The sequence below is a fragment of the Nothoprocta perdicaria genome, unplaced genomic scaffold (assembly GCF_003342845.1).
Source record: "Nothoprocta perdicaria isolate Ctin4 unplaced genomic scaffold, notPer1 scaffold_101, whole genome shotgun sequence".
NCBI classification, from domain to species: Eukaryota; Metazoa; Chordata; class Aves; order Tinamiformes; family Tinamidae; genus Nothoprocta; species Nothoprocta perdicaria.
The window spans coordinates 2,131,091-2,156,015 of record NW_020454106.1 but is presented as its reverse complement, the minus strand read 5'-3'; the positions used below and the strand labels follow the sequence as shown (position 1 = coordinate 2,156,015).

The window sequence follows — 24,925 nt, the reverse complement described above, 5'->3', positions numbered from 1 at the left end:
CTATAACACTGGAAGTTGCTGAGAGGTTTTAAAGACACTGGCATTGTGCACTGGGGCTTATTTTGTTGGGAAACCAGCTCAAAAAGAAGACAGAAAGAGCAAAAGGTTTCTTTTGGGTTAGAAATGAGTAGAGGAAAACATTCTACCCAAGTTAACGAACTTGAGGGTTTCTAAACTTGTATTATTCATCCTAGATCTCTGCCTAGCAGTATCCAGAAAATGAGGGTATTGGAATGTGCTAGTGYTTCCTTTCAGATACACAGAAGGCAGCGGGGTGGCGGGTTTTTGCTTTAGTGGAAGGGAAACCAAAAACTTCCTTTTTATCCTGATCTCTTGTCACATTAGAATAAGAAAAGCAGGTGCACAAAAGGGATTAAATCTGCAGCTACCTTCATCCGCATCACGCCTTAATGGCCTTGACAGAGCTTCCCGAAGGAAGGACTTGCCACCCTGGGGCCGATCCTGAAAGCTTTTTCTTTGGGAATTGGGAGAAACGTCTTCTCAGTTTCTGGCTTTAAGTGCAGGTCTTTTTTTTTGTGCTTTTGCTCCAGCAAAGTCCTGAAAGGCATTTGCTGTCCCCCAGCTTCATCCAGCAAGTCTCCATGTGGGGCATTAGGGACCTGCGTGTTAGGGCAACGTGGGTGAGTTCAGCGATGGGAATGTTCATTTTAATGTTAATTTGGTCTTTATGCTGTGCAGTGCAGTAGGACTCTGTCCTTTTCTATTATTATTCATTTTTGTTCCCTTTTTCCCTTTCTATAAAAATGTGAATACTTTTCCTGAGAACCTYGGAAGTTGCAATAGCCACTCCTGCCCTTCTGTATTAACTTGTGGGATGTTATTTCCCATCACTGGACAAACAGAGGGACCCGGTATTTCCCCTTCTGCTTTTTTTTTTCCTCTTCACCTTGGTTTAAAAATGTGGTTTCTCCTTGCGCACACGTGTAAACGCCTGTTAAAATGTGCAGAGTGGTGGAAAAGTGGTTTCTTGCAGCTTTAAAGTGCTCATGTTTTATTAAAACTGAGATTCCCAGAGCTCCAGGGCCAGAAGCATACTGCACTTGCCACCTTCTCCTCTCCTGTATGTAAAAGCATTATTTCTTGCCTGGGAAATCCTCTGGTTCCCCCAAATTTCTCCATATGTGGGTTTTGGAGTGTGATTTCATTCCTGTAGTTACGAGTGCCTTTCAAAGGGACTCTTAACATATACAAAATATATGGTTAAAGTGCGTAAAAGCAATGAAACAGAAATTGCTGAATCTGTTGCATTTGGCTTTGTTGCAAGAAAATAGCTGGCACTATTAGTCGGCATTTATTTTTCTCTTATTTTTTGGCTCTGTCACCATGTTTTGCATGGTTTGCTTGCTGCTTATCACCCTTTATCTTACATAGCTGCTGTGACTTAGTAACATTAAATCACTTTCTGCACCACTGCAGTATTTAAACTTACTTTGCCCTTGTTCATGCGCAGCGATAATTTGCAATGTTAACCCAAGCCACGTAGGTCTAGTTCCTCACCTAAATCTGCCATGSAAACAAAATCCTGGTAGAGTTTTACTGGTTGTCAGCAGGACGCACAGCATGTCTGTGTGTTTTTGCATCAGCTGGCTGGATGGAGCATGGTTGTTTTCTATGTGTTTTTGCGTCCTGTGACGAGAGCACAGTTGTTTTCCACAACCATCCCTGACTAGCAACTGCCTGGTTGCAGCCCCAGCAGATCTTGATAGCCATTGCTATGGTCTTACCCACAGGGCGGAGGAAACGAGTTTCATACGCGACGCTGATAGCCCCAACGGCTCCCTAACGGTTTCCTAACGGCTGCTCCGTGAGGCGACGCGGTGAGGCGACTGCGCACGTGCCCGCCCTTAGGCGGGAAACGCGCCCGCCCCTAGTGAGCATGCGCAGTAGCTGTCGGCTCCCCGCTCCCGAGTGCGCAGGCGAGACCCCGGGAGCCGGAGCCGAGAATCTTCGGCTCTTCTCGGTAATTTCCGGATCGAAGCCCCTCCTTCAGGTGCCTAGMCCCCGCCCTCTTCGCCCTTCGGCAATCTCCGCCTCCGTTTCGGCAATCTCCGCCCKCTCTTCGGCTCAGGCCGTTAAGTTCCGTCTCCTCTTCGGCAGCTTCCGCCAGTCCGGTCGGAAATGGCCGAAGACGTGAGAGATCCAGCGGTTTAGGAGGGGGGGAGAAGCGCGGCCGGCTTCTCGGAACGAACCAACCGCGTTTGGACCGGGGGGGGGTTGGGGGGGGAGCAGGAGAAGGCGAGCGGCGGGGGGAGGACGAGGCAGCGGCTATGGCCCCCCCCCCCGGCCCCTCACGCACGGCGGCGCGGCGGGCGCCGGCAGCGCGGCTCTGCCAGGAGGGTGAAGTGAGGGCACCGAGAGGTACGGAGGACCCTACGACGGGCGGGCGTTGGGGGGTAGGAGACGCCCCCCCCCCCGGGGGGAATCGTTGGGTCGGGTGCGTGGCACAAGTGGTATAGTCCGGGGGAAGCCCCCCCTCCCCCCTGGGGGGGGTGGGGGTCGCTCTGAGGCGACCCTGGGGTGGGGGGGAAGACACAGGGCGCCCTCAGGGTTGGGGTCGCTATGAGGGCGGCTCCGCCAGGGGTGGGGGCCCACGGGGGGGTTCCCCAGGGTGGGAAGGGATGGGGAGACCCTCGGGATTGAGGGCAGTGGAGGGTTGGGGTTATGGGGGGTCCCTCAGGGTGGGGGGCCCTYATGGCGGGAGGGCTGCGATGGCGCCACTGAGGGGCTGCAGCCTTCCTGCCTATCCCGGTCCTCCTTCCYGCCTCCTTCCCTCCATGGGGGGCCAGGACAAAGCCCCCAGGGTCCCTTGTCCCTTCCCTGGCCAACATCTACCAACCTCTCCCTGCCCCCTCCCGGCTCCTGAAGCCACCGGTGCCCCCCRCTTTGCTCTGAGGCCACTTTGGATGCCAGGCCCGGTGCCCTCTCCGGCCTCGCGCGATGCTCCGAGGCCTGGCGGGACCCCCGYGCCGGCTACTTCCCTCCCGCCCCATATCGGAGCCTGCAGGAGTTGGTTAAACRCTAAAACGGCGCAAAGACGCTGCGAAAAGAAACAGCCCCCTGAGACGCTCTGCCCTGTTGCTCTGTGCGTGCTAAACTGCAAACATCCAGGCTCCCATGGGCGCTCTGCCCGTCTCCGTTTGCGCGCGCGTCTGAGAAAAGTGCGCGCGGTGATGTCCTGATACCGCAGCTCGGCTTTGAGATCCCCGTGCTTCAGCGTTGCAGCTCGAGTGTCTGCGTAAAGAAGATTAAACAACTTTGTTTCCTGGAGTGGTGCCACGTGCAYGGTGATTTTTTTTTTTTTTTTYCCCCCCCAGATATTCATCTTTCTGTGAAGAGATCTGCACGCAGAAACGCCCCAAAGATTGGAGCCTAACGTAGCTATCRCGGCTGTGTTTTGCACAGCGTTTCTGCTGTTTCTGAGATAGTGCAGTTCTTGGAACGAGGGGCGTGTTTTGTATGTTGTCAGGTTTTATTAAGTAATGACTAATCTTAAAAWGGTTTCTAGGCGAAGGTAACCTCGGTAATGAGCTGTGGTCTGGTTACATGGTGCTGGGGTTACGTGGTTTTCCTCCTCCCATTGGGATCCAATAACCTCACGTGTCCTTTGTCAGTCCTGTTGTCACGTGCCACTTTATTCACACATTTTTGTGGTGTCTTTTCAAATTTTCATTTYGGAAAACTAAGAGTTTGCGTTGGTTCGGCTCCGTGTTAAGAGATACTGGAACAGGGGTCRTTGACTGTCTTGGTGTGAGCGCAAATTCAGCCAAATTCTTCTGGCAGCTCAGCTATGGTACAAGCAGTCCTTGAACTTCATGATGTCTTTTTTTTGCAGGAGAGGATCCAAAATAGTTCTCAGCAAGGCTTTAATTTTGCAAGTGGGGAGCATTAGCTCTGATGCTGGTTGCCTGTGAGGATGAGTTTTGGCAGTTGTCGAGACAGAGCAGAAGTGGCAAGTACACATGGAAAAACATTGKTTTTTTTTGAATTCCCTTTGTTCGGCCGATTTCTCAACAATATACAGCAAAATAAGAGGGTTGTCTGGGCTCTGTTAAGGCAGGGATGAGAAAGAATATTTGTAGTGTGGGTCTGCRTGGCTGTTCAGCACTGTCAGCGTGTTCCTACAGTCTCCCTCCTTGTTGCTTGACTCCYGTCGCCTCTCCCACTTCTCTCACCTGTTTTTCCAAGCAATTCCTCCCAATCCCACAGCAGTGACCGCAGCGGGCTGGGAAGAGCAGCCAGTCGCATGCGCCACTTGTTTGAAGCCAAGATCACAGCAGTCAAATGCGAACTGGCTCCCAGTCTGGAGGCAAGATTTCTGTTTTGGAAACTCCACGGAAACACAGGACTGGAAAGGAGCTCCTGGTCATTGAATCCTATCTCCTTAGCAGCTGGATAGTGTTTTTCAAGGTTTGCTGCCTTTCTACTTGTGATCTGGTCTCTAAATACTCCTCTTGGGCAGGAACTGACCATGTTTTGAGRCAATTCCTAGTGCTGGGGCTTTGATCCAGGCTGGATTTTAATTTATTYTAACTATTAACTAAAGAATTGGAATTCAAACTGGAATTTGTGTGTCCTGACCCATGCAGCAAACAAAATAATTGGTTTTTTTTTTCTCCATTTCCTTATGGAGAAGCTGGGGTGAGTTTGCTCACGGTGCTGCAGCTGCAATTTAGAYACACGCCCATAAGCCAAGAGCCCAAAATGCTCCCAGAGAAAGGTTTAAAGCCCTGTTTAGCGGYGATTATTGGGTGAGTTTGCTCCTGTTGGCTGCCTGTCAGATGCAGATACAGTGGGTGATGGTGGATGTTGCCTGAAAAGCCAGTCTGAGGTTTTGGGGTTTGGATAGGAAAGGCGAAGCCGGGCACCCATGCAGCTCGTGGCCGATCAATGCCTCGATTGCCTGGGCGTAGGGAGCCCCGAGCGCCGGCCCGCCAGGCACATTGATGTTCATGTGCAGCCCTTGCAAGGCCAGTTTTGAAGTGCAAATTGAAATCCCATCTTTGCGAAATGATTGCTATTAGTTAATTGATATCTGTTACCAGCAAGAGTGGTTTAGAGGACTGATGAATCTATCAYAAATGGATTGGAAAGGGCATTTTGTAGCGTATGCCCCACACTTGACTTGCTGGACGTTACCTGCAAGAGAATAGCAATTTCATGGCAAGATCCAATACCTTTATGTTTTTAAATTTAAGAGTTTGGTTGCTGAGGAAGTTGAGGATATCCAGTGTTTTATGTAACCTGGCCACGGACAAGCTGTGCTCCCTCTGCTGGTGTCTGCTCTGCTGGCTTGGGGTGTCCACCAGCAATCTGATTTCTTGGGACTACTTTAGTATAATAACACTACAAAGTGACTTGTCTCCTTCAAGTTTAAAACAAGTGATACGTAAAAGGAGGCTTTTTTGAAAGGTGCGGATTGAAACTGGTCTCCAAGTTGGCTGCCCTTCCAGAGACCTTCTTAAATGGTGGGGATCTCATTGCATGGGAATTGAGGATAATATTTTCTACACCTCTGCCMTGTCCCTGTAAATTTTGGTGCATTTAGAAAATGTATAATTTTTCTACAGATGCAGATGACTTCTGGAGAGTAGCCTCCTACACAGGATTAACTCGTGAATGCAAACAAGACCTCATTTTCTCTGCATAATTTCCATCTGCTTGGCCTTTTCTTGGCCCGTTTTCGTAGAATACCCCCTTTTTATGATTCAAAATACTCCAGGTATCTTCCTCTAACTCTCTGTAGGGACTCTAGCAGTGCAGATAGGTGCAGGTTCATTTCATTCTTGTTCTGTTTTGCTCCAAGTGCTGCTGTGTTTTTCGGAGCTGCTACTCTGACATCTGACAGCGTAGGACGGACTTCCCTACTGTTTTGCACTAACCTCTCTGTATCACCACGGTGCTGAGCTGTGTTGTCCCCTCAAATTTGTGCAAATAATTGGTCAACTTCGACCAATATACTTAGTGATGAGCTATGTATTCACAGGGAGGTGAATTACATTTATTTGAAAGCCAGAATGTCTTCGAACAACAAATAAATTGCTCCATGTGTGCATAGTCTCTCTTAGGGGACACTTCAGCACAGGCTGAATACTTTCTGACTCCAATTGAATTGATGATAAATTTGAGCTCGGCAGCTTTACGGGACAGTTGATTCCTCTGCTTCTGTAAAGCAGGGTTGAATTTGCTATCGGGAGCTTTAAATTGGTCCTAAATGGATGCCTGTTGTAGTACATCTAATAGTATATGTGGGTGACTAAGCAAATGTCATCTTCTGAGTTTTAAGAAAGAGAGCAGGCCTATGGCAGCTGATATTAAAAAAAAAAAAAGGGGGGGGATTAAAAAAAAGTCATTGTTTAGGAAAARTATTTCTTTCCCTAGGCATTTCTCTTGGGAAGACCTTGGTGTTTGTAAATAAATGTGCCATCCACCRCCTGCACCTTGGTTTTAATGTGGGGATTGGGGAGGAGGAGGTGGCTATCAGCAACCTAGCCAGGRTTGGATGCTTTGGAAAGCTGCCACTAATTAGCGCGGTGTCTGGCAATTAGCTGCTGTTAAAGCTCCCCTTGCAAGTCCTCAGYTTGCAAGGAAACGTCCAGGAACCGAGGACCTGGAGGAAGAAATAAAAGTGGTCGCCGTAATGGTTGGGTGAGAAAGTCCGAGGCGCTTTTTATGTTGCTGATGCTACTAAAAGCAGAGCACGGATGTGGTGGAGCAGCTAGGATTTGATGCACCCACGAGCCCTTTCAGCGTGTCATGATGGGCTCTGTCATGTCCTGCATAATTTTTAGGCCTCTCATCTGTAAAACGGGGTTTAAAACTCCTTCATTTCACAGGAAGGCACTGAATTGGTAACGTCTGCAAAGCGCTTGTATCGCAGAGTATTATGTTGATGCTGATATTAATCTTAGGGCGGTTAAAAGAAATTTAGATTTAATGAAAATAATAATAATAAAAAAGATTCCGAGAAATCATGCTGTTGGCTTCTCACATTTGCCTCCAGGATCTTCTGCTTTTGTTTTTACTTTGCAGCAGCAATGAATAATACCAAGCGTTTTGCAAGTGTTCTCAGGGGTGTAGTTAGTCAAGAGTAAAAATTGAGCCGAAGCTGGCAGGTATCTCCAAGCTTTTGTGCAGAAGCTAAAGCTTTTGTTCCTTCAGGAATTGATCCTACTCTTTCTCTGGAAATGAATTTTACCTAACCAGGACAGCGATGCTCCTGATAAGAGCATCCAAATTCCATGATTATTCCTTATTACAGGAGAGCTCAGGGAAGGAGGTGGTTCCTTTCCAAGTTGACTGACTGTCTCCTTGACTTTCTCGGCGCGTCCCTGGGGCAGCTGGACCCGGAGCATCTTCCAGAGCCACTTACACAAGTCCGAGCTTGGCTCTGCGCTGACTTGCAGCTCCGGAGGATTCCAGTGCCTCGCGACGGGCTGACACACAATCTCCACACGCATCTCCCGTCTGTTTTAATGTGCATCCCTGATCCATAATGCATGCGCAGGCACGGAGATCCTTTCAGTGCCCGCTGAAAGCAGCCGGAGCTGCGATGGGAAGTGGCAGCTGTTTGACGAATGTAATCGAGTAGCTTCTGTGAAAAGGGCCAAAGAGAATTTCCTCTCTTTAAAACTGCTTAAAGCCAAGGCAGCCTTGCAAATATTTCTTGCTGGTGGGGACAGGGGCTGTGCTGCAAGACGAAAATGCCCCGTTTTGCAACTTGTTGGGCACTGAGAGAGCTGGAGAGGCACGTGGTGCCCGTGCAAGTGTTTTAGACTGGAGCACTTCTTTTATTGTGCAACTCTTTCTATTTTAAGGTCTTCTCCGTTGGCCTTTTGCTCTTATGAGCAGCAAAATTTATAATCCCTAATATTTCCCATACATGGCAAGGAATGTCTTCCTTCTGGCCCAAGTTTAGCCACAGATGAGATCCGCTTTGGGAAGGGTGTTATGCAAAAGCAGAGGGGAAGGAAGAGGAAACGCTACATGTGCAGCCTCCTCGCTTTGAAGTGCAGTTTTAATGATTCCCTCCTATTCACATCTTAATTATTTAGTTGGCAACGTGATCTTTGGGCTTGCGAGTCTTTCCAAGGCATAACCAGAGCTGCAAAGATACCTTGTTTGGATGGGAGGGGAGAGCATATGTTACTTTCAGTGCTGCATTTTAGGAATTGTTTGCAGTGACCTTCGGGTATCTGCAAACCTGAGATTTTGCTTTTATTTCATTGCATTCTGATATTAAAGCATGAAGACTGTCTTTAACAGGACCTCTACAGGTGTAGTTTAATAGGAAAAAACAGATAAGATGGAATTGCTCGTGCTTGCTGTTACTTATATTTGCCTCGAGAAGAAAAAATCTCACTGTATCCTTGAACGACTAAAGGCCTGATGAAAGGGCTATGCTGCCTTTTTATTGCAATTATTCCTTTAAAGTCAACAGCTTGCAAAGTTGCTATGTGACTGGGTTGTAGGATTGTACACGTTTGGAAAAGGTAACTCAAGTCATCTTTGAATGTGCATATTACCCCCCAAAAATCTCTGAGAAACAAGTGTTGAAGAGCAGGTGCTGCAAAACGAGGGTTCTGCCAAGTTTGGAGCAACAAAATTGCAGAGCAGATGCTGAAAAATTCCCCAGCATCTCCTTTTGCAGCTGAGTCTTCCCTTCCTCCTAGCCTGCCCCGGCAAGGCAGCGAATATCAAAGCATATTAAAACACCCGAGTTATTTGCATGGATGGGAGGAATGAAAGGAAAACTTGAGACCCAACCGCACATCTTCAGCCCGCAAATCCTGCTGGCTTTTTTCCACAGACCATAATCTTGGAAAAAGTGGAGGGATGTGAGCGGAGGAAGCCGAGGGGCTCCCCGCTTTTCCTGCTCGAGCTGAGATAACATCTCCCGCTGTTGGAACTTGCAGGGCTCCTGCAGGGAGTTTGATCCACCCCTTCATTTCGTTGGGTCTGTGGGGAGCGAGTGATGTTCCTTGGGGGAAAAAAAAAGGAGGGAGGGAAAATCCCAGCAAGCCAATGATGTCATGCCCGAGGCCTGTGTTTTAACAGCAGCTAATTTAGCTCCGGATAAGCCAGGGTTAAATCCGTGCAGCTTTCAAACTCCCGGATTCAGCAGAGCTTTGTTTCCTGCGTTTTCACACGCGGGATACGGGTGTGCGGCCGTCCGCTGCTTTCAGAGCGATTTGCCGCGGTTTCTGTCCTAAAGAATTTGTCCTGAGGTGCGAGAAAAGTCCTGTCAATTTGTCGCTGTGAACCCTGATGAATTTCTGGTTCTTTTTCAGGTTTGCTCGGAGACAGAATTGCAAAATAGGAGCGGCTTTTGGGGAGTTGCAGGACTTGGGAGCTGTGAATTTCTGGGTTTGGATCTTGGGTCTTTGCAGGTGTYGTCATTTCCCTGGCCCCGTTGATTTCCACAAAAGATACAGGAGCTCTCAGCTCTGCAGCAGTCTTAAATTTGGTTGAAATGGCCATTGACTTCACAGATTACTGAGAGCAGAGGCGGGTGAAGCCATCCTGCAAGTACATGTGTTGTTTTCCAAGCAAAACAGGCTAAAAAGCAGTGCAGAAAATCACATCTGTAATAGCTTGTTAGGTAACTCTTGCTCTGATTTGACTTTCTTCCTCTCCATACTCTCCATTTTCCCATTCTTGGAGGGCAGCAGGTTTGTTTGCTGGTGTTTTTTTAGGTTTTTGAGGTCCCCTTCCCCAGGTGGTTATGCACAAAACCAAAACCTTGCTGTTTTCACGTGGGTGACCTGTTTTTTGTGAGAAAGTTTGCTGTTTTGGGCACCTCTGACCCATGAAATGGCCTGTAACTGCTGACAGGAGGGAACTTTCAGTGGTGGGGCTGGAAGAGGGTGGTTTGAATCGACACCTCTTTTCTTGTTGTTATGATTTCTCTTCCTTTCCCTTATGTGATGCGAAAAAAAAAAATTTTGCTTTCCATGAGTGGGATTCACCCTTTTGACACCTCTGACCTGTGTGTCGGCTTATGATCTGAGAAGAGATAAGATGAGGTGGCAATTAAAGGCCTTACTTCTATTTTCTTTTCCTTTTCCATATAAGAAGCTAAAAAATCATGTTGCTCTTATAAGAATTGCACAAGGGTCTGGGAAACTGAAGGATTGTCCAGCAGTTGACAGGGTTTTTTTTTGTTTGTTTGTTTCTTTTGCTGGTTCTTTTTCTTCTTTACGCTTTACCTGCTGATTTGATGTTCTGCTCCCCCTCCTTGGCCTTATTTTCACATTAAATWAAGGAAATGAAGATGTTAATTTAACCCCTTCTCGAGGCAAGGAAAGCAGAGGCTCATAATGGCAATAGGAGAAAGGCTTGCTGAAAAGTGGGGCGGGAGGGGTTGTTTATAAATGCATTGTTTGAAGGTAATAAAGCCCTTATCTCTCTAATGAATGAGGCCTTAAGACAAAATTGAAGAGACATTGTTAATTTTGTGCTGTTATGGATGTCTTGAAATGATCTCCTGGGCTCTGGGCCATTGCCATACCCCTGGGATAATCTTTCTTAATCCGTCACAAATGAGATCCAAAAAATGAGACAATCTGGCCGAGGTTTCAACACAGATCAGCAGCCACGGGGCTGGTATCTGCTGGCATCGCTTGTTCCACAGGAGCTTGGCCCTGCGCAGGGATGGAGAAATTTTAAAACCAGGCAGCGACATCTCTTTCTCTAGGTTGGAATTACGGGATTAACACGTGGGTTTTGGGGCGTTTCTGCCAAATCACAAAGTGCTGAGGCCTCCAAATGAAGAAGTGGAGATGCAAAGAGGTGTGGGAGTGATGGCTTTTAAAGAAGTGGCGTAGTTTAGCATTAGCACATGCTTTTTGAGGGGCCRTTTTGGATCTCTGCTGGGTGAATACATAGCTGTTGCACTGTCCTGGAAAGATAAACTTGCATTTAATACCTGTGTTTATACACACTCGTCTAGGTGGGCAGGAAGAGTAATCACAAAGAAGTCTTAATTTAACCTTGCGGTTTAATTTACTTAAATTCAAGTCATTTGCAGAGTAGTGTCCCAAAATCTCCATGGTCTTTCTTCTATGAACAAGCCATTTGCTGATGGTTCCATCTTAAGAATTGCTGCAAAACTGGGAAACACTAGGAAAAACTAGGCAGAGCATCCTGACAGAAGGCTGTGGGGCTTTGCTTGGGTGAAATCCCCTCAACATCTTTTTCTTTTCTCCCATAAGAAGTTTTAGGCAGCCTGGTGGAGGTGAGGACAGCACCCRAGTGGGAGACGCCTCCCTGGGATTCTTTTACACAAATTTTGCTGTCTGCAGCWCAGCTGCTGCTTTGATTTTTCTTCCTCCTGTTCCTCCCTCTCGAGGTTTGCTCTTGTAGTCCCTGGGGAATAAAAGAGACGGTTCCAAAGCACCGATCGTCTCGCCCCAAGCAGGTATCTTGAAGCACTGCAGGCCCTCGATGGAAGGGGATGGGGACGAAATGGAAGGAGATGGGGAATGGATAGGGGACGTTCCAAAGAGTCTGATTTTCCAGGGAAAATTTATATGCTATTTATTCTGCAAAGTCCAACAGGGTCTTTTCTAGCTCAGCTTTTAACCACCTTGCTGAAGGCATGTGCCCGTTGCAGGGGAAATCTTCCAGAGGGATGTCCTCTCTCCATAGCTTGATGGAAAACCCTTTTTTCCCGGCTTGTTTTAACCCCATGTAGAGTGGGAGAGGACGATACTTGACCGCATAGGTAAATAATCCAGTGCTAAACGAAAAACAAGTTGTGCTTAAATTCCCAGGATGAAAAAAGCAGCAGGAAAGAGAGCAGAGAGGCTCTCCCAAGCAGTTATGCTCTGTCCCGAGTCCTAAAATTTTCGGTATGATCCGGCAAGSCCTTGGCTTTGCTGCTGGATTTTAATTAGCATTTAGATTGGCTGCCTGGAGGGAGCYGCTGGCCAGGGGCGATGGGGCTCCGAGGCTCGGGCCTCCCACCGCTCCCGCTGCGAGTCAGGGCATTTACATAAAAAACCATTAGCTCCGATCCTGATAAACATGAAAGGCATCCATTTCACTTAATTTTCTGACGAGGAGGCCTTGGTAGAAGCGTATTATAGTGCTGCAGTGGTGACATTTCTGCCCCTTTCCCTCCCTGCTGACCCCTTGCAGCTGCGATTYCCCAAACGGGCAGTTTTGTGGGGAGGGACACGGAGAGTTATTTCTGTTCCAATTTCCTGAAGGAGCCGGTTGTCTCGCGACGTGGCAGGGAATTATTTAATGCTCATCTTAAGAGGTGTCTCTATTAATTGAACAGGGATTTAATGTCTCCCTGAAGCATAATTGGGCTATGTGTGGAGTATATTAACACGTATGTCTTGCGGTGGGGTTTCTCTTTCCTCCGCGGCACAGCGTCATCCTAGGGGTAATCTTTTGCTTAATCAAAATGGGTTTAAGCAGAAGTTGAGTGGCTCCTTATTCTGGGATAAACTTTGAAACAAGACTTAGATGCAAGCCAGACACATCTAATCCCTCAAACCTATGTCTTGGCACGGTCATTTTGCATTGGCCAGTGCGGAAAGCTTCGGCTCACTGCTCCCTGTGTTCTGGTCTGTGCAGTGACATTTTAGTGTCCCAATATTCAACCTTAAATATTCTGAAATATTCTGAAATATGTCATGATGCACCATCCCCCAAGGAACTGCCTCCTTGCAGCTCTTGGGCCCGCTCTCATGAGTAAATGTCCCACTTTCCTCTTGGGATGGATCGGGACCAACGTTCCTGAGAGCCTCCTGGGGCAGTCACATCCCAAGCCGATTCCAAACACGACAATATTTCCTTAAAACTTTGGAACCTTGCTTTTCACGATTATTCTGTATGTACTTACTGTGTTTTTCCCTTTTCCCCAATAGGCTCCAGACAAATGAGCAGAGCTGGGTACAGAAGAGGGGCGGATTCCAATTGATCACCTCAGTCCGTAAGTAATTTCCCAACATTTCAAGGATGAGCCTTTCTTTGGTGCTTAACATTGCTTTAAAATTGCATTAAGCCTGTGTGGGTGGATGACACTGTCCAAGAAGCAGCCGCTGCCTTGACTTAATGCTGGTTTGGTTTTGGGAGGAGCAGATATTGAGTAGTTCCTTTTATCCAGAGTGGTTACTTCTGCTCACAGGCCACATTTCTCCTTATTAGCAGACTGCAAAACCGCTGCAATTCTGCCCAGTACCTGCTCCAGGCTGCAGCAAACAAACACAAAAGCTCTTGCCACAAAACCTGGCCGTGTGTCACACGTAGCTCCCTGTGCTGGGGAGCACGGGAGGCCCTACGGTTAGACGAGCAAAAAGCTCCTCTATCCCAGCTYGGAGCAGATGTTGAGCTGGAGGAGGAGGATGGAGAAGGATGAAGGACCTTCTACCGTGGATGTAGGAGTCGCTTGTAGAGGCATGCTGTGAAATYGGGCAAATGAGGAAGTATATTTGGATTTGTTCAGGAGCTGGGAAGAGACAGAGAGAACTCAAAAGTGTTGTCCAGACTGTGGTCAGGAAGGCATTTTCTTTTGCCCTGAAGGGAAAATCACCATTTCATGGGRAGGTTTTACACATTAAAATATCTTRCRCGCRCACTAATGGGCAGTAATAACCAGCCGACGCTTTATGAGATGTCTAGAAATATTTTAAGCCTGCTTCTGACTTTTAACTAATAAATTCTGGCTAATTGGGCCATCTTGACCTGCCTCCTGCAGTGATGTAGCCACCCCGAAATGGTAACTGCTTCTGTAGGTGTTTGGGAGTGGGAAGGACACTCGGCTTTGGGATAAGGACTGAGTGTGTGGGCAGAGCAGGTGAGAAAGGCAGCGGATTTGCCCTTTTCTCTGCAAAAAGAGCAACTTGAGGCTTATGTATTTGTGGTTTCTTAATTTTACTTAGCTGTTTGAGCAGTATAGCTTGATGTGCCAGACGTCTTTGGTTCATGGACTGCAGGATTCAGTCGTTTYGACTGAGTCGGGCAATGCACTGAGCACCGTGGGGTCTCCACTGAAATTTGGCTGTTGAACCAAACGTGACGACGACCAGGGAAACTGCAAGTGGCCGAGAGGRCAGGTGAAGAGCAAACGATGCTCTTATTGACCACCGGTGCCATCGTGCCCCAGCCTTAATYGACAGATCTGATCCCAATGTGGATTTAGAGTCGGATCTGCTGACTGCAGCAGCTGAAAGCAGTCGATACTGTTGAATTATCTTCCTCCTTGCACATCTTTTAAGCAGGACACAGTAAGTTGTAGCCTGGCAGCTGTGCAGGCTGCGGAGGTTTCCCTGAGGGCAGAATTTGGCCTGCGGAGCGTTTTTCTGCAGCTGGAGGCGTGTGCAGCAGGCTCAGCATTGACCTTGAGCACCTGAGCAGTGTTTGCAGGCTTGGGAGCTGCAGGAATGAGTGTGGGAGACGGGGATTTGGGGTTTGGGGTTCCTCTGCAAAGCAGAAGGTGRTGATTTAAGCAAGAAGAGTGTGAATCCGAATTTATATCGGTAGGAGATAGCAGAGCAAAGGGCTGTTCTTTGCAGAGAGMTGGTGATGGGGTGACATGCTGGAAACGAGATCTTTTTGTGATTGCCATAGTGCAGGGTTAGAAAATAATGCATTTCGAGGGAATCGTTAACGAGTCGTCCTTAGAGCAGACTGTCTCCATGGCACCACGTGCCTAAAAATCTGGCATAGGAATAAAGAGGAACGTATTTTTGGGAGACTTTTCCCCCAGCGTCACGTGAGGCTTTCTTTGGCAGCAAAGCTATTCCTTCCAGCCGATCCCACAGCCTTTTCCCCCTCAGGATGGATGTGTATSTGGTTGAGGGAATGGGAAGAGCCCCAAGGCAGCAGGGCTTCTGCTTTGCTCTGTGCTCCGCTACGCCATCAAAATCCTGCAAGAGGAGATTCCTCTCCCACCAAAGCAACTTGGTAACGGCCTGGAGGAGGAAACCTTTGCAGGGAGCAGCTTCATTAATGGCCAAGAGAGGGAACTGCTGCTTTATTGAATTGCACAGGAGTCCCTGAGGTGTGGGAGGCCCCAGGGCCATCCTGTCCCCAGCAGTGGCCTTGGGAAAGGTCCTGGAGGGGGGTGACTTTTCCTGCTCTGTTACTTCTCCAGAGGGAACGAAGCCTCCGGCAGTTGGCAGCTCTCTGAGCCAGGGAAGGTATTTTTGTAGTAAACAACCCTGGGGTTTTTTCCTCTCATCTATTTATTAAGTTGTTTTTTGAACCCCCATATGATTTTGGCCGCTTTCCTGCTGCAAGGCATTTCTCAGTTTAACAACAACCTTGTGCGTCGAACCACCTCCTCTTGGTCACTTTGAACCTGCTGCCAACTAGTTTAATTTAATAAACTCCTGCAGAGGGGATTGCTGGCATGTTTGCTATTTTGGGTTCTGTACATCCCTGCCGTGGCGCTCTCAGAGTCTATTTTCAGCTTAAAAAGTATAAATCTCATTTAAATGTGGAGAAAGTGCCTGTTTCTTTGACCATCCTCTTTCCTTTTGACAATTGTGGTTTTCCTCCTCTTGAAGGATCTTCAAGTCCTACTAGCAGCTTGAAAGAACCATGGGGCATTTTAGGGCCCATCCTCTTGTTTTGCATCTTAACTGTATTTATCACCTTGGAAAAAGAAAACAAGGGTTTTTGTGCGGATTGCAGGACCCTTTCCTTGAATAAGAAGTTTCCTTTCTCTTCCCCGGTCCTGGGAAGCCCAAGCGAAGTCCTCCTGGCTCTGGCCCAAGCAGGGAAGTTTCCTGGTGCTCTGATCTGTGGAGGGAGGGGATTGACTATGGAATTGTCCTATCCTTGCTCTGCAGAGTAATTGACTGCTGATTAGGGGGGAAATGCGGCTGAACAGTCGTGTCTGAGGTTATAAAGTCCTCTTGAAAAGGCACTTACTGATGGAGGTGGCTCCTCCATCAGCCCCTATTGAGGGAGCAGCTGTTTTTGCTCACAAAACCTTGTTTCTTCCTCCTTGAACTCCTTCCTCCTCCTGCTGCGACTCAGAGGAAGAAGAGCGGGAATCAGTGGTGCTTCTAGCGAAGCTCAGGACAAGAATATTAAAATTTTCCCTTCTGGAAGTGTGTTTTTTGGCTCCCTATCTGCAACGGGGTTSAGCCAAGTGCAAGTCAGGATGTTTTTCTTGCTGATGGCTGCAAGGTGCTTGTTTCCTAGGAACCCATTGCTGGGAAAATTATGCTTAAAATTTAGAGTGAAATGTTTTAAACCAGCAAAAACCTCTGCGTTCATGTGGTCCATTCCCCCTGCTCAAGCAAGATACCTACAGCAGGTTGTCCAAGATGTGTCCGGATGCTTCTGAGCATCTCCAAGGGACCCCACAACCAGGCCCTCATAAGAGATATCAGTAGGATGCTGCTGGCTGATGTTGGATATAATTTCAGTGCCGGAACAAATTTCTTAAATATTTAAAGAAAAAAGAGTCTGCATGAAAGCTGCGCTCTTGAAGCTGTGATTTGGAAAAAGAAAATGGGTCAGAAGTTGGCTACTAGCTATTAAACACTGAGCTTTGCTTAATAGTCTACATTAAAAGGATTAGATGTTGGCCTCAAACACAGTATTTGTGCTTTGCAGAAAGTTCTTTTAAATGGAGCAGAGGCTGAATAGGAAAGTCTGCCAGAAATCCCTGATGAGCATCAGCACAGAAAGAGCGACCTGGGGAAAGCACCACCTGGAGCTGGTGCTCGGAGAGGGTTTCCCTCTTCAGGAGGAGGTGGCAATGCAGAAAGCAGCTTGGGAAAGTGAGTGCTGAGATCGGATGCAATTGCTGTGCCTCTTGACTTTTTTATTTTTAAGTTCCTCTTGCCACTTTTCTCCTCCTCCTGCTGCTGTTCACTCTGAGCAAGTGTTCCCTTTGGGCTCTGTGAAAGGCTCTTTGATGCTGTCCGAGATGGATGATAAGAAAATGAGCAAAAATGAGCAAAGAGCAGCATAATTTATAGCACGTGAAGCGACTCTCCTCCGAGCACTAATGAGTGGTGACCCAAAGCCAGGGTAGTTGTAGGTTTTTTTCCCCCCTATCCCCCCAGTTCTTTGATCACTCCCCTCCATGGGCAGCCCGTTCTTCACCACCATTAGTTTTGTCCCACTTTTGTCTATGCTCCAAAGTTGAAGCACTTTGACTGTGATTGATGTCTGCTCCCGTAGAGTGAACAGGGCTAGAGGAGTATAAAAGCATTTATAAGAGTGTAACCTTCCTGGGCTGGAAGAGGAATAATGGGCATAAGTGAGATACAGCTTGGTAACCATCAAGCTATCTAAATTTAATGTGCTTGTGCATTATAGCTCGACCAATATAATGTGTAGCTGGCACTGAAGGGAAGGGCTTCAGCCTCCCGTTCCCACTGATCTTTTTTGTGCAGCTTCTCTTATACATCTGATTACTTCTTTCTCCAGGAAGAGATTTTTCTTTGAGCTCTGCTGTCCGGATCAGCTGGGTGTGGAACCGGGTTTGGAAGCAGGGGCAGAAATCTCCCYTTTTCAGCGGTTAGGTGAGCAGAGCTGCAGCAGGAAGCCAGATGATGTCCCACGTCCTGCTCATGCTGTCAGCATTTGCAGGTTATTTGCAGGTAGCTGTTTTKCCTTCCCTCCCGTGATAAATGTTATGGGGAAAACCATTATAAAATTGCTGCTTCCACATCCCATTATCCCCAGTTAAAACACCTCTCTTGCAAAGAGCTGCATTTCCTTCAGCATGAGGCACACCCGGCCCATGCTGCGCAACGCTCGGCGTGTGCTGGCCAGCTTAAAAATAAAAAATTAAAGCAAATTTGGTTTGCAGCTCCTGGCTGGGTGCTGCAGGATCCTTAATGGAGCTCGCTGGCAGTAAAGCACTCCCTCCCCACGATCCTTCCGGAGTCATTAGGAAGGATGATCTGGAAGGCTCTGTCGGGAGGGAAACGGCTGCTCCGTGTGACTGTGGTGCCTTTTTATGGGCTCAGCAGCTGCAGAGGGRCCCTGTCCTCTGTCCCCGAGCGCACAGGGCTACTCGGGATGCTGAGGGGCAGCAGGAGRGTGAGGAGCTCTCTAGAAATACATAATTTTGCACTTAATTTTGCACACAGCAAAAAATAAGACTGCTTTGACTTAAAAGATAATGCCAATATCCCAGGATGAAGTGATATTAGGAGACCCCGGAATCAGGGATGGATGCAAGGTGGCATCTGCAAGCTGCCCCAACCCTAGCTTTGCGTGGGAAGGCCAAAAATGTGCCCTGCCTCTTATCACGAGGCTTTCTGTGACATTCCCAGATGTTACGGTGATAATTTCTTCAGCGTTGTGTTTTGAGGGGGAAATCCTTGCTGAGCATGACCTTGGGCAACGTTCCTTTTAAAAAAAAAAAAATACTGCACAGGAGGGAGAGGGGAAGCGATAAAGAGTTGGCAGGTGCACAACTATGGATTTGCGTGGGAAGGCCAGAAATGTGCTCAGCCCCGTAGCACGAGCCCGGGAATAGCCAGGCCTGGCCCTGCACTGGGCACCTTTAATAACCTCTCGCCATCAACTTCGTGGTGCAGAGTCAATTTAGCTCCAAAACTAAGGGTCCAGGGGCCTAAATTTTACCCTAAATGTGACAAAAGTGGCTTCTTCAYCTGCTCTGCTGCAGTTCAGCAGCCTCTGTTGCAAACAGCACTGGGCATCTTTGAGCTCMCTCCCCTTATTCCTGCATTTAATGATGCAGTTGGAAAGGAAACTTATTTCCAGCTGCATTAGATGTGGGCTGAGCTGCCCTGAGGGCTTTTCTGAAGGGGGAAGAGCTCCAAACAGGCTTATTCCCACAGCAGAATCACTGATGTTGGCCACATTTTGGGTTATTTTCTCAGCCCATGCTGTGCGCTTGCACRCGCGTTTCCCATCCTTGCAGATGTTCTCAGCTACTCTTTGTAGATCCACCAAGCTGACCCTTATCTTAAACAAAGAAAAATCCCATGTCCATTCAGCAAATAATGGCTGGATTTTCTCTGTGGATGTCTCAAGTATATTTGACCTCTTTTTTTTGCTTGCTTTTGCTCTACCTGAATAATTTTAGGCAATTATTTCACTGCCCCCTTCACTCSTCACGTGTCCTCCCTGCTTGAACTTGTTGCTCCGCATTAAATTTGCACCAACAGTGCTGGGTCTCAGCTGCACCACCTTGCAGCCTGCTACATATTCGCCCCCTTCTCTGCAAAATAAGGATAAATACCCTGCCAAAAGGGGCTGCGTGGGTTTAATTAACGTTTGCCAAGTGCTTGTGCATCGCGTCTTTCATCTGTAAATCTAAAGGCAAGAACATATCCTAGGCGTTCGCACTCAGCTTTGCAATTATTCCTCCAGCTGCCACGGGCTGTGCCAAGAAAAACTCCTCTGCTGTCACCAAGGGGGTGTTGATGCCTTGTGGCCAGTTTGGATTTCAGTAATTTCCTTGCCCCTATRTTTTGGCCCGTGTCTTTTGGGGGAGGTTTTTCTTTCTTTTAGATTTTGCCATCATTTCCTTAACCCGCAGTGGTTCCATGCAGAGTGTTGCCTTTTCTAACCAGCCTGCTGCTCAGAAAGCAGGGAAATGAGCTCTAAAGTTCATTTTATTGTTTTTATTATTAAAAACAATTATTTATTTTGCRGTGGATGTGGAATATTGGATTAATTCCTGCCTTCCCTGCACACAAGTCCCCCTAAATTTATACTGCAGATGCCTGGGAAGTCGGGACCTTTGCTTTGCTCTCCCAAATACTAATTTTCTGTCCAAAAAGGCTCTGTGAAAGACTTTATAAAATTGCTAACACTCAAATCTGGATTTAAGGGAAGATTCGCATCAACCCCTTCCTGCTTCTCCTGCATCTGGAATTCAGGGAAACTCACTGGAATTCCGCTTTTCAGGTTCCTTTTTTGAGGCTGATCCAATGTGGTTGTTGCGCAGAATTAGCTTGCCTAAARGTTTGTCTTAATTTCCTTAATTTTAACGAAGCTAATTTGGAAGAAGGTCACCCTTCTGCTGAATGAGCGCACACGGGGTATGGKGTGGTGGAACTAATTGGCTCTTATTAATGGCTTTTTGGTTAAAATAGAGGAATTTCTACTGAGGGCTCCTGTAGTGAAGGGAGCRCTGGATTTAAACCCAGGAATTTTGGTCATTGCCGTAAGGTGTTGACTTGCCCTGACCCATTTTGGCACCGTGGATGTGTCACCAAGGGCTTAGTATCATTTATCAAATATTTGGTATCATTTATCAAATGTTTGGTATCATTTATYACATCGTCCTCCATGTTTCTCTATGCAGAGCACATCCACCACGTTGTCCAACAAAATCTGCCTTTCCCAGCCCTCTGCACGCTGTAAAGCTTAGAGTTTAGCAGAGTTAGGCTAGGTTTTAAATTGTTTTTCACCAATTCATGATCTTTTCCAGCACAGCAAAGAAGTAAATACTAAGTCTCCTATGTACTTTGAGGAAATCACAGCTCCGCTAAAATCCACGATGGAGAACTTGACCATTTCTGCAAAACATAAAGGTCTTAAAGATGTTTGAACAATGAAAAATGGGCAAAACCAGGTGAARACTTGGGAAATGGGAAGAGCTTCTCTTTTGTGGCAGTATCGAAGGCTGAATATCTTGCCTAGAACTTGAATCTCAGCTTTCTGGTAAAGTCTGCTTTGTATCTCTTGAATCCCCATGTTGAAGTCATCCTTGCTGGCAGATGTTCCAGTCATCCTTGTCAAAGCAAGAACTGGAGATAAGCAGAAAAATAAGCACTTGGATCTTTGTGAGAAGGGAGAGAGGCTGCTTTTATGGGCCCTTGGGAGAAAAGAGATTTAAGTGAAGTTGCTCATCTCAAGTTGCTGCTCTTTTGGGGAGCCTCAACTTTAGAAATCTCGTTTTTTCTCCAGTTTTCACTGGGAAGGGAACACTGCAACATGCTCCAGCCCGAGCAGATGGCTGCTAGGTGAGATTCTGAGCAGTAGACGCCCACATTCATCTCAAGCACCACTGAGGTGAAAACGAGAGGRAATTTGGCTCCACGGAAGCACTCGTATATTCTTTTAAAGTTAGACCGTGTTTGTGCATTTGAGAAATGATCTTTTTTATCTGAAATACGTTACAGAATTTTAATTGTGCCAAGCAGCTCCAGCGCAGAGCTCTCTCATACCTCTACAGTGGATGGGCAGCTTTTTTTTGGCCTTGAAAATCATCGTTTTGATGATGATTTCAGCCTGTAAGTAAAAAATGAAGTTTACATCGAATATTCAGCTGTTCTCAGTTGCCACTGAGAAYGTCCTTGTATCTTGAGGAGGAAAACTAAACTATACTGCTGCCTGCCCGGAGTATTCAAATAATCAATTATTAGATAAAGGATAAATAGCCTGATGAGATATGGCTTAATTAGCCTGATAACTTAATTTGGTGTGAACTCCCTTTTTGCATTTAACATGTTTATATTCTTGTGGTTCCCTTTGCTTAGGAACTAAAGCAAATCCAGCTGCAAACCTGTGGGCACTGATTCCCACAGGGACCTTTGCAGTGAGTGCTCCCCCTCTTGTGTTGGAGCATTAAATTAGAGCCAAAAGAGGGAGCCAATGGCTGGATATTTCTCAAATCTATTATTATTTTTAACCTAAATCAATTCTCATTTTAGAAGACCTCTCATTTCCTTCAGCTTTGGAGGAGAGAGAAATTTCTGTGAGCAAAAGCAGTTTTTTAAAAAATAGGTTACATTAAATGATACCTTGTTAGCTAGGGGGCTTTTATAGCATGGTTAGAACTGGAATACTTTAAAAAATATTATTTTTGGGGGAAGAAATCCACAGCAAGTACTGAACTTGTTAGAGCTTCGTGTTTGAGGCATGTCAACCAACTCTTATGTAGGCGGCCAACGGGCATTAATTGTTTCAGCTACCATAAATTTGCAAGTTTTTCAGGGAACCTACCAGGAAATTAGAGCTATTTAGGTCAATTAAAGATCTTGAAGTTGCTTGTGGAGCTTCCCAGGTTACTTTGCTCTTGCATCGAAGGGAAACTCCAGTGACTCTTCTGGAAAATCTGTGTTTCCTGAAATGCCTGGTCGAAAACTTAGGAAGATCCAGAGCTTCCCTGTGAAGAAGTGGGAGCGGAGGCACTTCAGGAGGAGACAACTGTATTTTGCATTGAATGGCAAGCAGCTCATGTCACCTTCACAGCACGTTGAGGACATTAGGTGTCAAACATAATAAAACCCGTGGCCTTGAGGAGCCTGGGGAAGGCTGGAGCTCCTGTCAGCCCTTGGATATTGATTCGTAGGAGCGTAGGCTGGGRAAGCACCATGGAAATGATCCCAAAACACTTGGCTGCTCCTCAAGGTACCCTRGGCACCTTGTGATGGGCAGCTGATCCCACACAAGTGTTTTCAACAGTCAGGGGCCTCATTTTTGGGGGGGATTCCCCCCATTTGATGACCTCGGTGCATTTTGCGAAGACCTGGCACTGTTTTGCCCTCTGCAAAGGGAAACCAGCAAAAGGTCCCTGGCTTTTGGATTCAGCTGTGACCAAATCTCAAGCTTGAGACAGACCGAAATAAGCTCTCCTATCCTCCTTCCTTATTGCAGTTTAGCTTATGGGATATTTTCCTTTTTAGTTATTTACTTTTCCCCTTTTCTTTCCCTTCCACGTTGGCCTTTGGGTCCGACTGACGCAGAGGAGTGAGGAAGGTTCTGCTGAGAGCGGTCACTCACAGACAAGGGGAAGGTTTCCAGTGGGGTCAGAGGAATCCAGCCATTTAGTGCAATTAAACCTTCCGTTTCCATTCCAGGCCCATTGGTGGGATGCTCCTCGGAGTCCCCTTTTTGGTGTCAGGGTAGGGAGCAGGAGCCGTGTGTCGGCTGTTCGGGGTCCGAGGGTGTCGGGATGTTGTTGTCTGGCATTAGCGCTGGAGTTGGGAGGGTTGGGAAAAACAGGATGAAAGCAGCTTTTGTTCCTCGCTGTGTAGATTATAGTAATGTTGCTATGGCCACAAATCTCCCTCAAATTGCAGCAGCCAATTCATGAATTTCCTTTTTTATTACATCCTRACACTGAAAATCAGCGAGGCGGCCAGAAACCTCTCCCGAGGAGATCTCTGCTGCTGGAGGCACCGCGAGGAGGTTGGAGAAGAGGTAACCAGGGTTGTCATGCGAGGGGGACGCCGTGACGAGAAGCTCTTGCTGCTGTAATTTTGGAATGCTTCCGAGGTTGAAGTAATTAAGTGAATCCTAAATATCTTAACAGCTCGGCTGTATCCCAGGACTGCCTGTTAATTAGTGGCTCCGGTCTCCGGGGCGATCCGAGCATCAGGACACCGGAGTTGTCGGCACTTGAGGCCCGTAAGGTTGTTCCCTCTTTGCTCTGCAGGTTTTCCCAAGGAAACCGCAGAACCGGGAGAGCTTCCCATTCTCTAGAGCGGTCCCCGGCGCTGCCTCCTGTTGCTGCAGCATCTGAGCAGCTTTTGGCTTTCCCWCGTGCCGCAGCTTCCTGCTAATTTGACAGCTTAAAGGTGACATCTGAGCTGGTGACACCACGCTCTGCGTACTGAGCTTGTGCCTCAAGTGCCTGGCTGCAGGACCTGATCTTTTGGGTCTGCTCAGTGTCTTTTCTGCCAAGATTCCCRTGCTGCTCCCTTGGGGCAGTATCAAAATATAGCTAATAAATATCCTATATCCTCGTGCGTGCGTGGGGACAGAGCAGGGTTGTTTTTTGACAAAGACTCCTATGGAGACGGTTCCCATCTCTCCGTTCGCGCCGTCAGTGTTTAGCATTCCTGTTACGTGCTCCAGCCCCGTCACCTTTAGCTCAGTTGTTCTGAGATTACTTTTCCTAACGAGACGGAGCTTCATTATGTTAATTAGGTTTGAAATTACTGCATTAAATATCCTTAATGGGTATTATCGTGCCGGCCTTGCTGCTTCCTGGGGTTTTGCTGTGAAATGAATATGGAAGCGGGTGCTTTCTGTGGTGGCTGCTGGCTGAACGTTGACATTGGAGTTTGAAGAGCTCCTGCAAAGGGGCTCTTGAGTGAAACGGTGGCTTTGGTGACCTGCAGAGAAARCTCTTYGCTAGGATGGAAATGCTGGTTCTCTGGCACAGCTAAGACCCTTTGGAGAAGGGGAAGCATCACTTATTCCCCGTTGTACTGGTGAAGGAATCAAGGTATGTAAATAGTTTTCAGACCTCCTATTGCAGGACTAAAGCTGAGGAGGTGCGGAGCGTTGGATCATCCATTCTAGCTGTCAGGGACAGCTCCACCAATACCGTCTAGATAATCTAAACCTGGTCCCTGCTTCTCTCTGCTGGTGTCAGAGCTGATGTTTGGTGCTCATGGCTCTTGGGGGGCAGAATTGCTTGTGGTTGCTTGAGTGCAGCTCTCACTGTAGGCACCTAAGTCCATCTGAGCTCTTTTTGAAGAGCTACCTGAGGAAAAGGGATCTACAAGGAGGTCCATTGCAGGATCACAGAGTAGCTGGGGTTGGCAAGGACCTCTTGAGATCACCTGGGCCAACCCCTGCTCAACAGGTCCCCTCCAGCAGCTCTCCCAGAACAACATCCAGGCTGGGTTTGGATCTCTCCAAGGCTGGAGACTTCCCATGTTCTCTGGACAGCCTGATCCAGTGCTCAGTCACCCTACGGTGAAGAAGTATTTGCTTGGGCTCAAGAGGACCCAGCTCAGTGGTCCTTGGGATTAACACTGCACTGAAGGAAGCGTGGCTGCCAGGAAGATGAACCATTAGTCACAGAATGGAAAATTAATTGCCAATTAGTATTGGCAAGAGGTCTCTAGAAGCAGGGGAAGGCTCCTGGCTGAGGGAGAGAAGAAAAGGAAAGACCTGGAAGAAGGGATGGATGCACAGAAGGAAGCTGCTTGCAATCACTGCATGAACACACCGTGGTGAAGGCCTCCTTGTCCCCCTGCAGCCCCTG

The 24,925-nt window shown here is 47.5% G+C and overlaps 1 long non-coding RNA gene across 2 annotated transcripts in view; it reads left to right on the top strand.

The window, feature by feature from the left end:
* The first annotated feature begins 2,324 nt into the window (after nt 1-2,324).
* Nucleotides 2,325-24,925, top strand: part of LOC112948915 — a 36,641-nt gene continuing 14,040 nt past the window's right edge. Inside the window, exons 1-2 of one of the 2 annotated variants that reach the window (XR_003249732.1) lie at nt 2,325-2,379; nt 12,900-12,964. This is a non-coding gene — a long non-coding RNA (uncharacterized LOC112948915). Of the gene's footprint in view, nt 2,380-4,021; nt 4,429-12,899; nt 12,965-24,925 lie in introns of those variants that run through there. The other variant, XR_003249733.1, reaches the window with a different exon arrangement.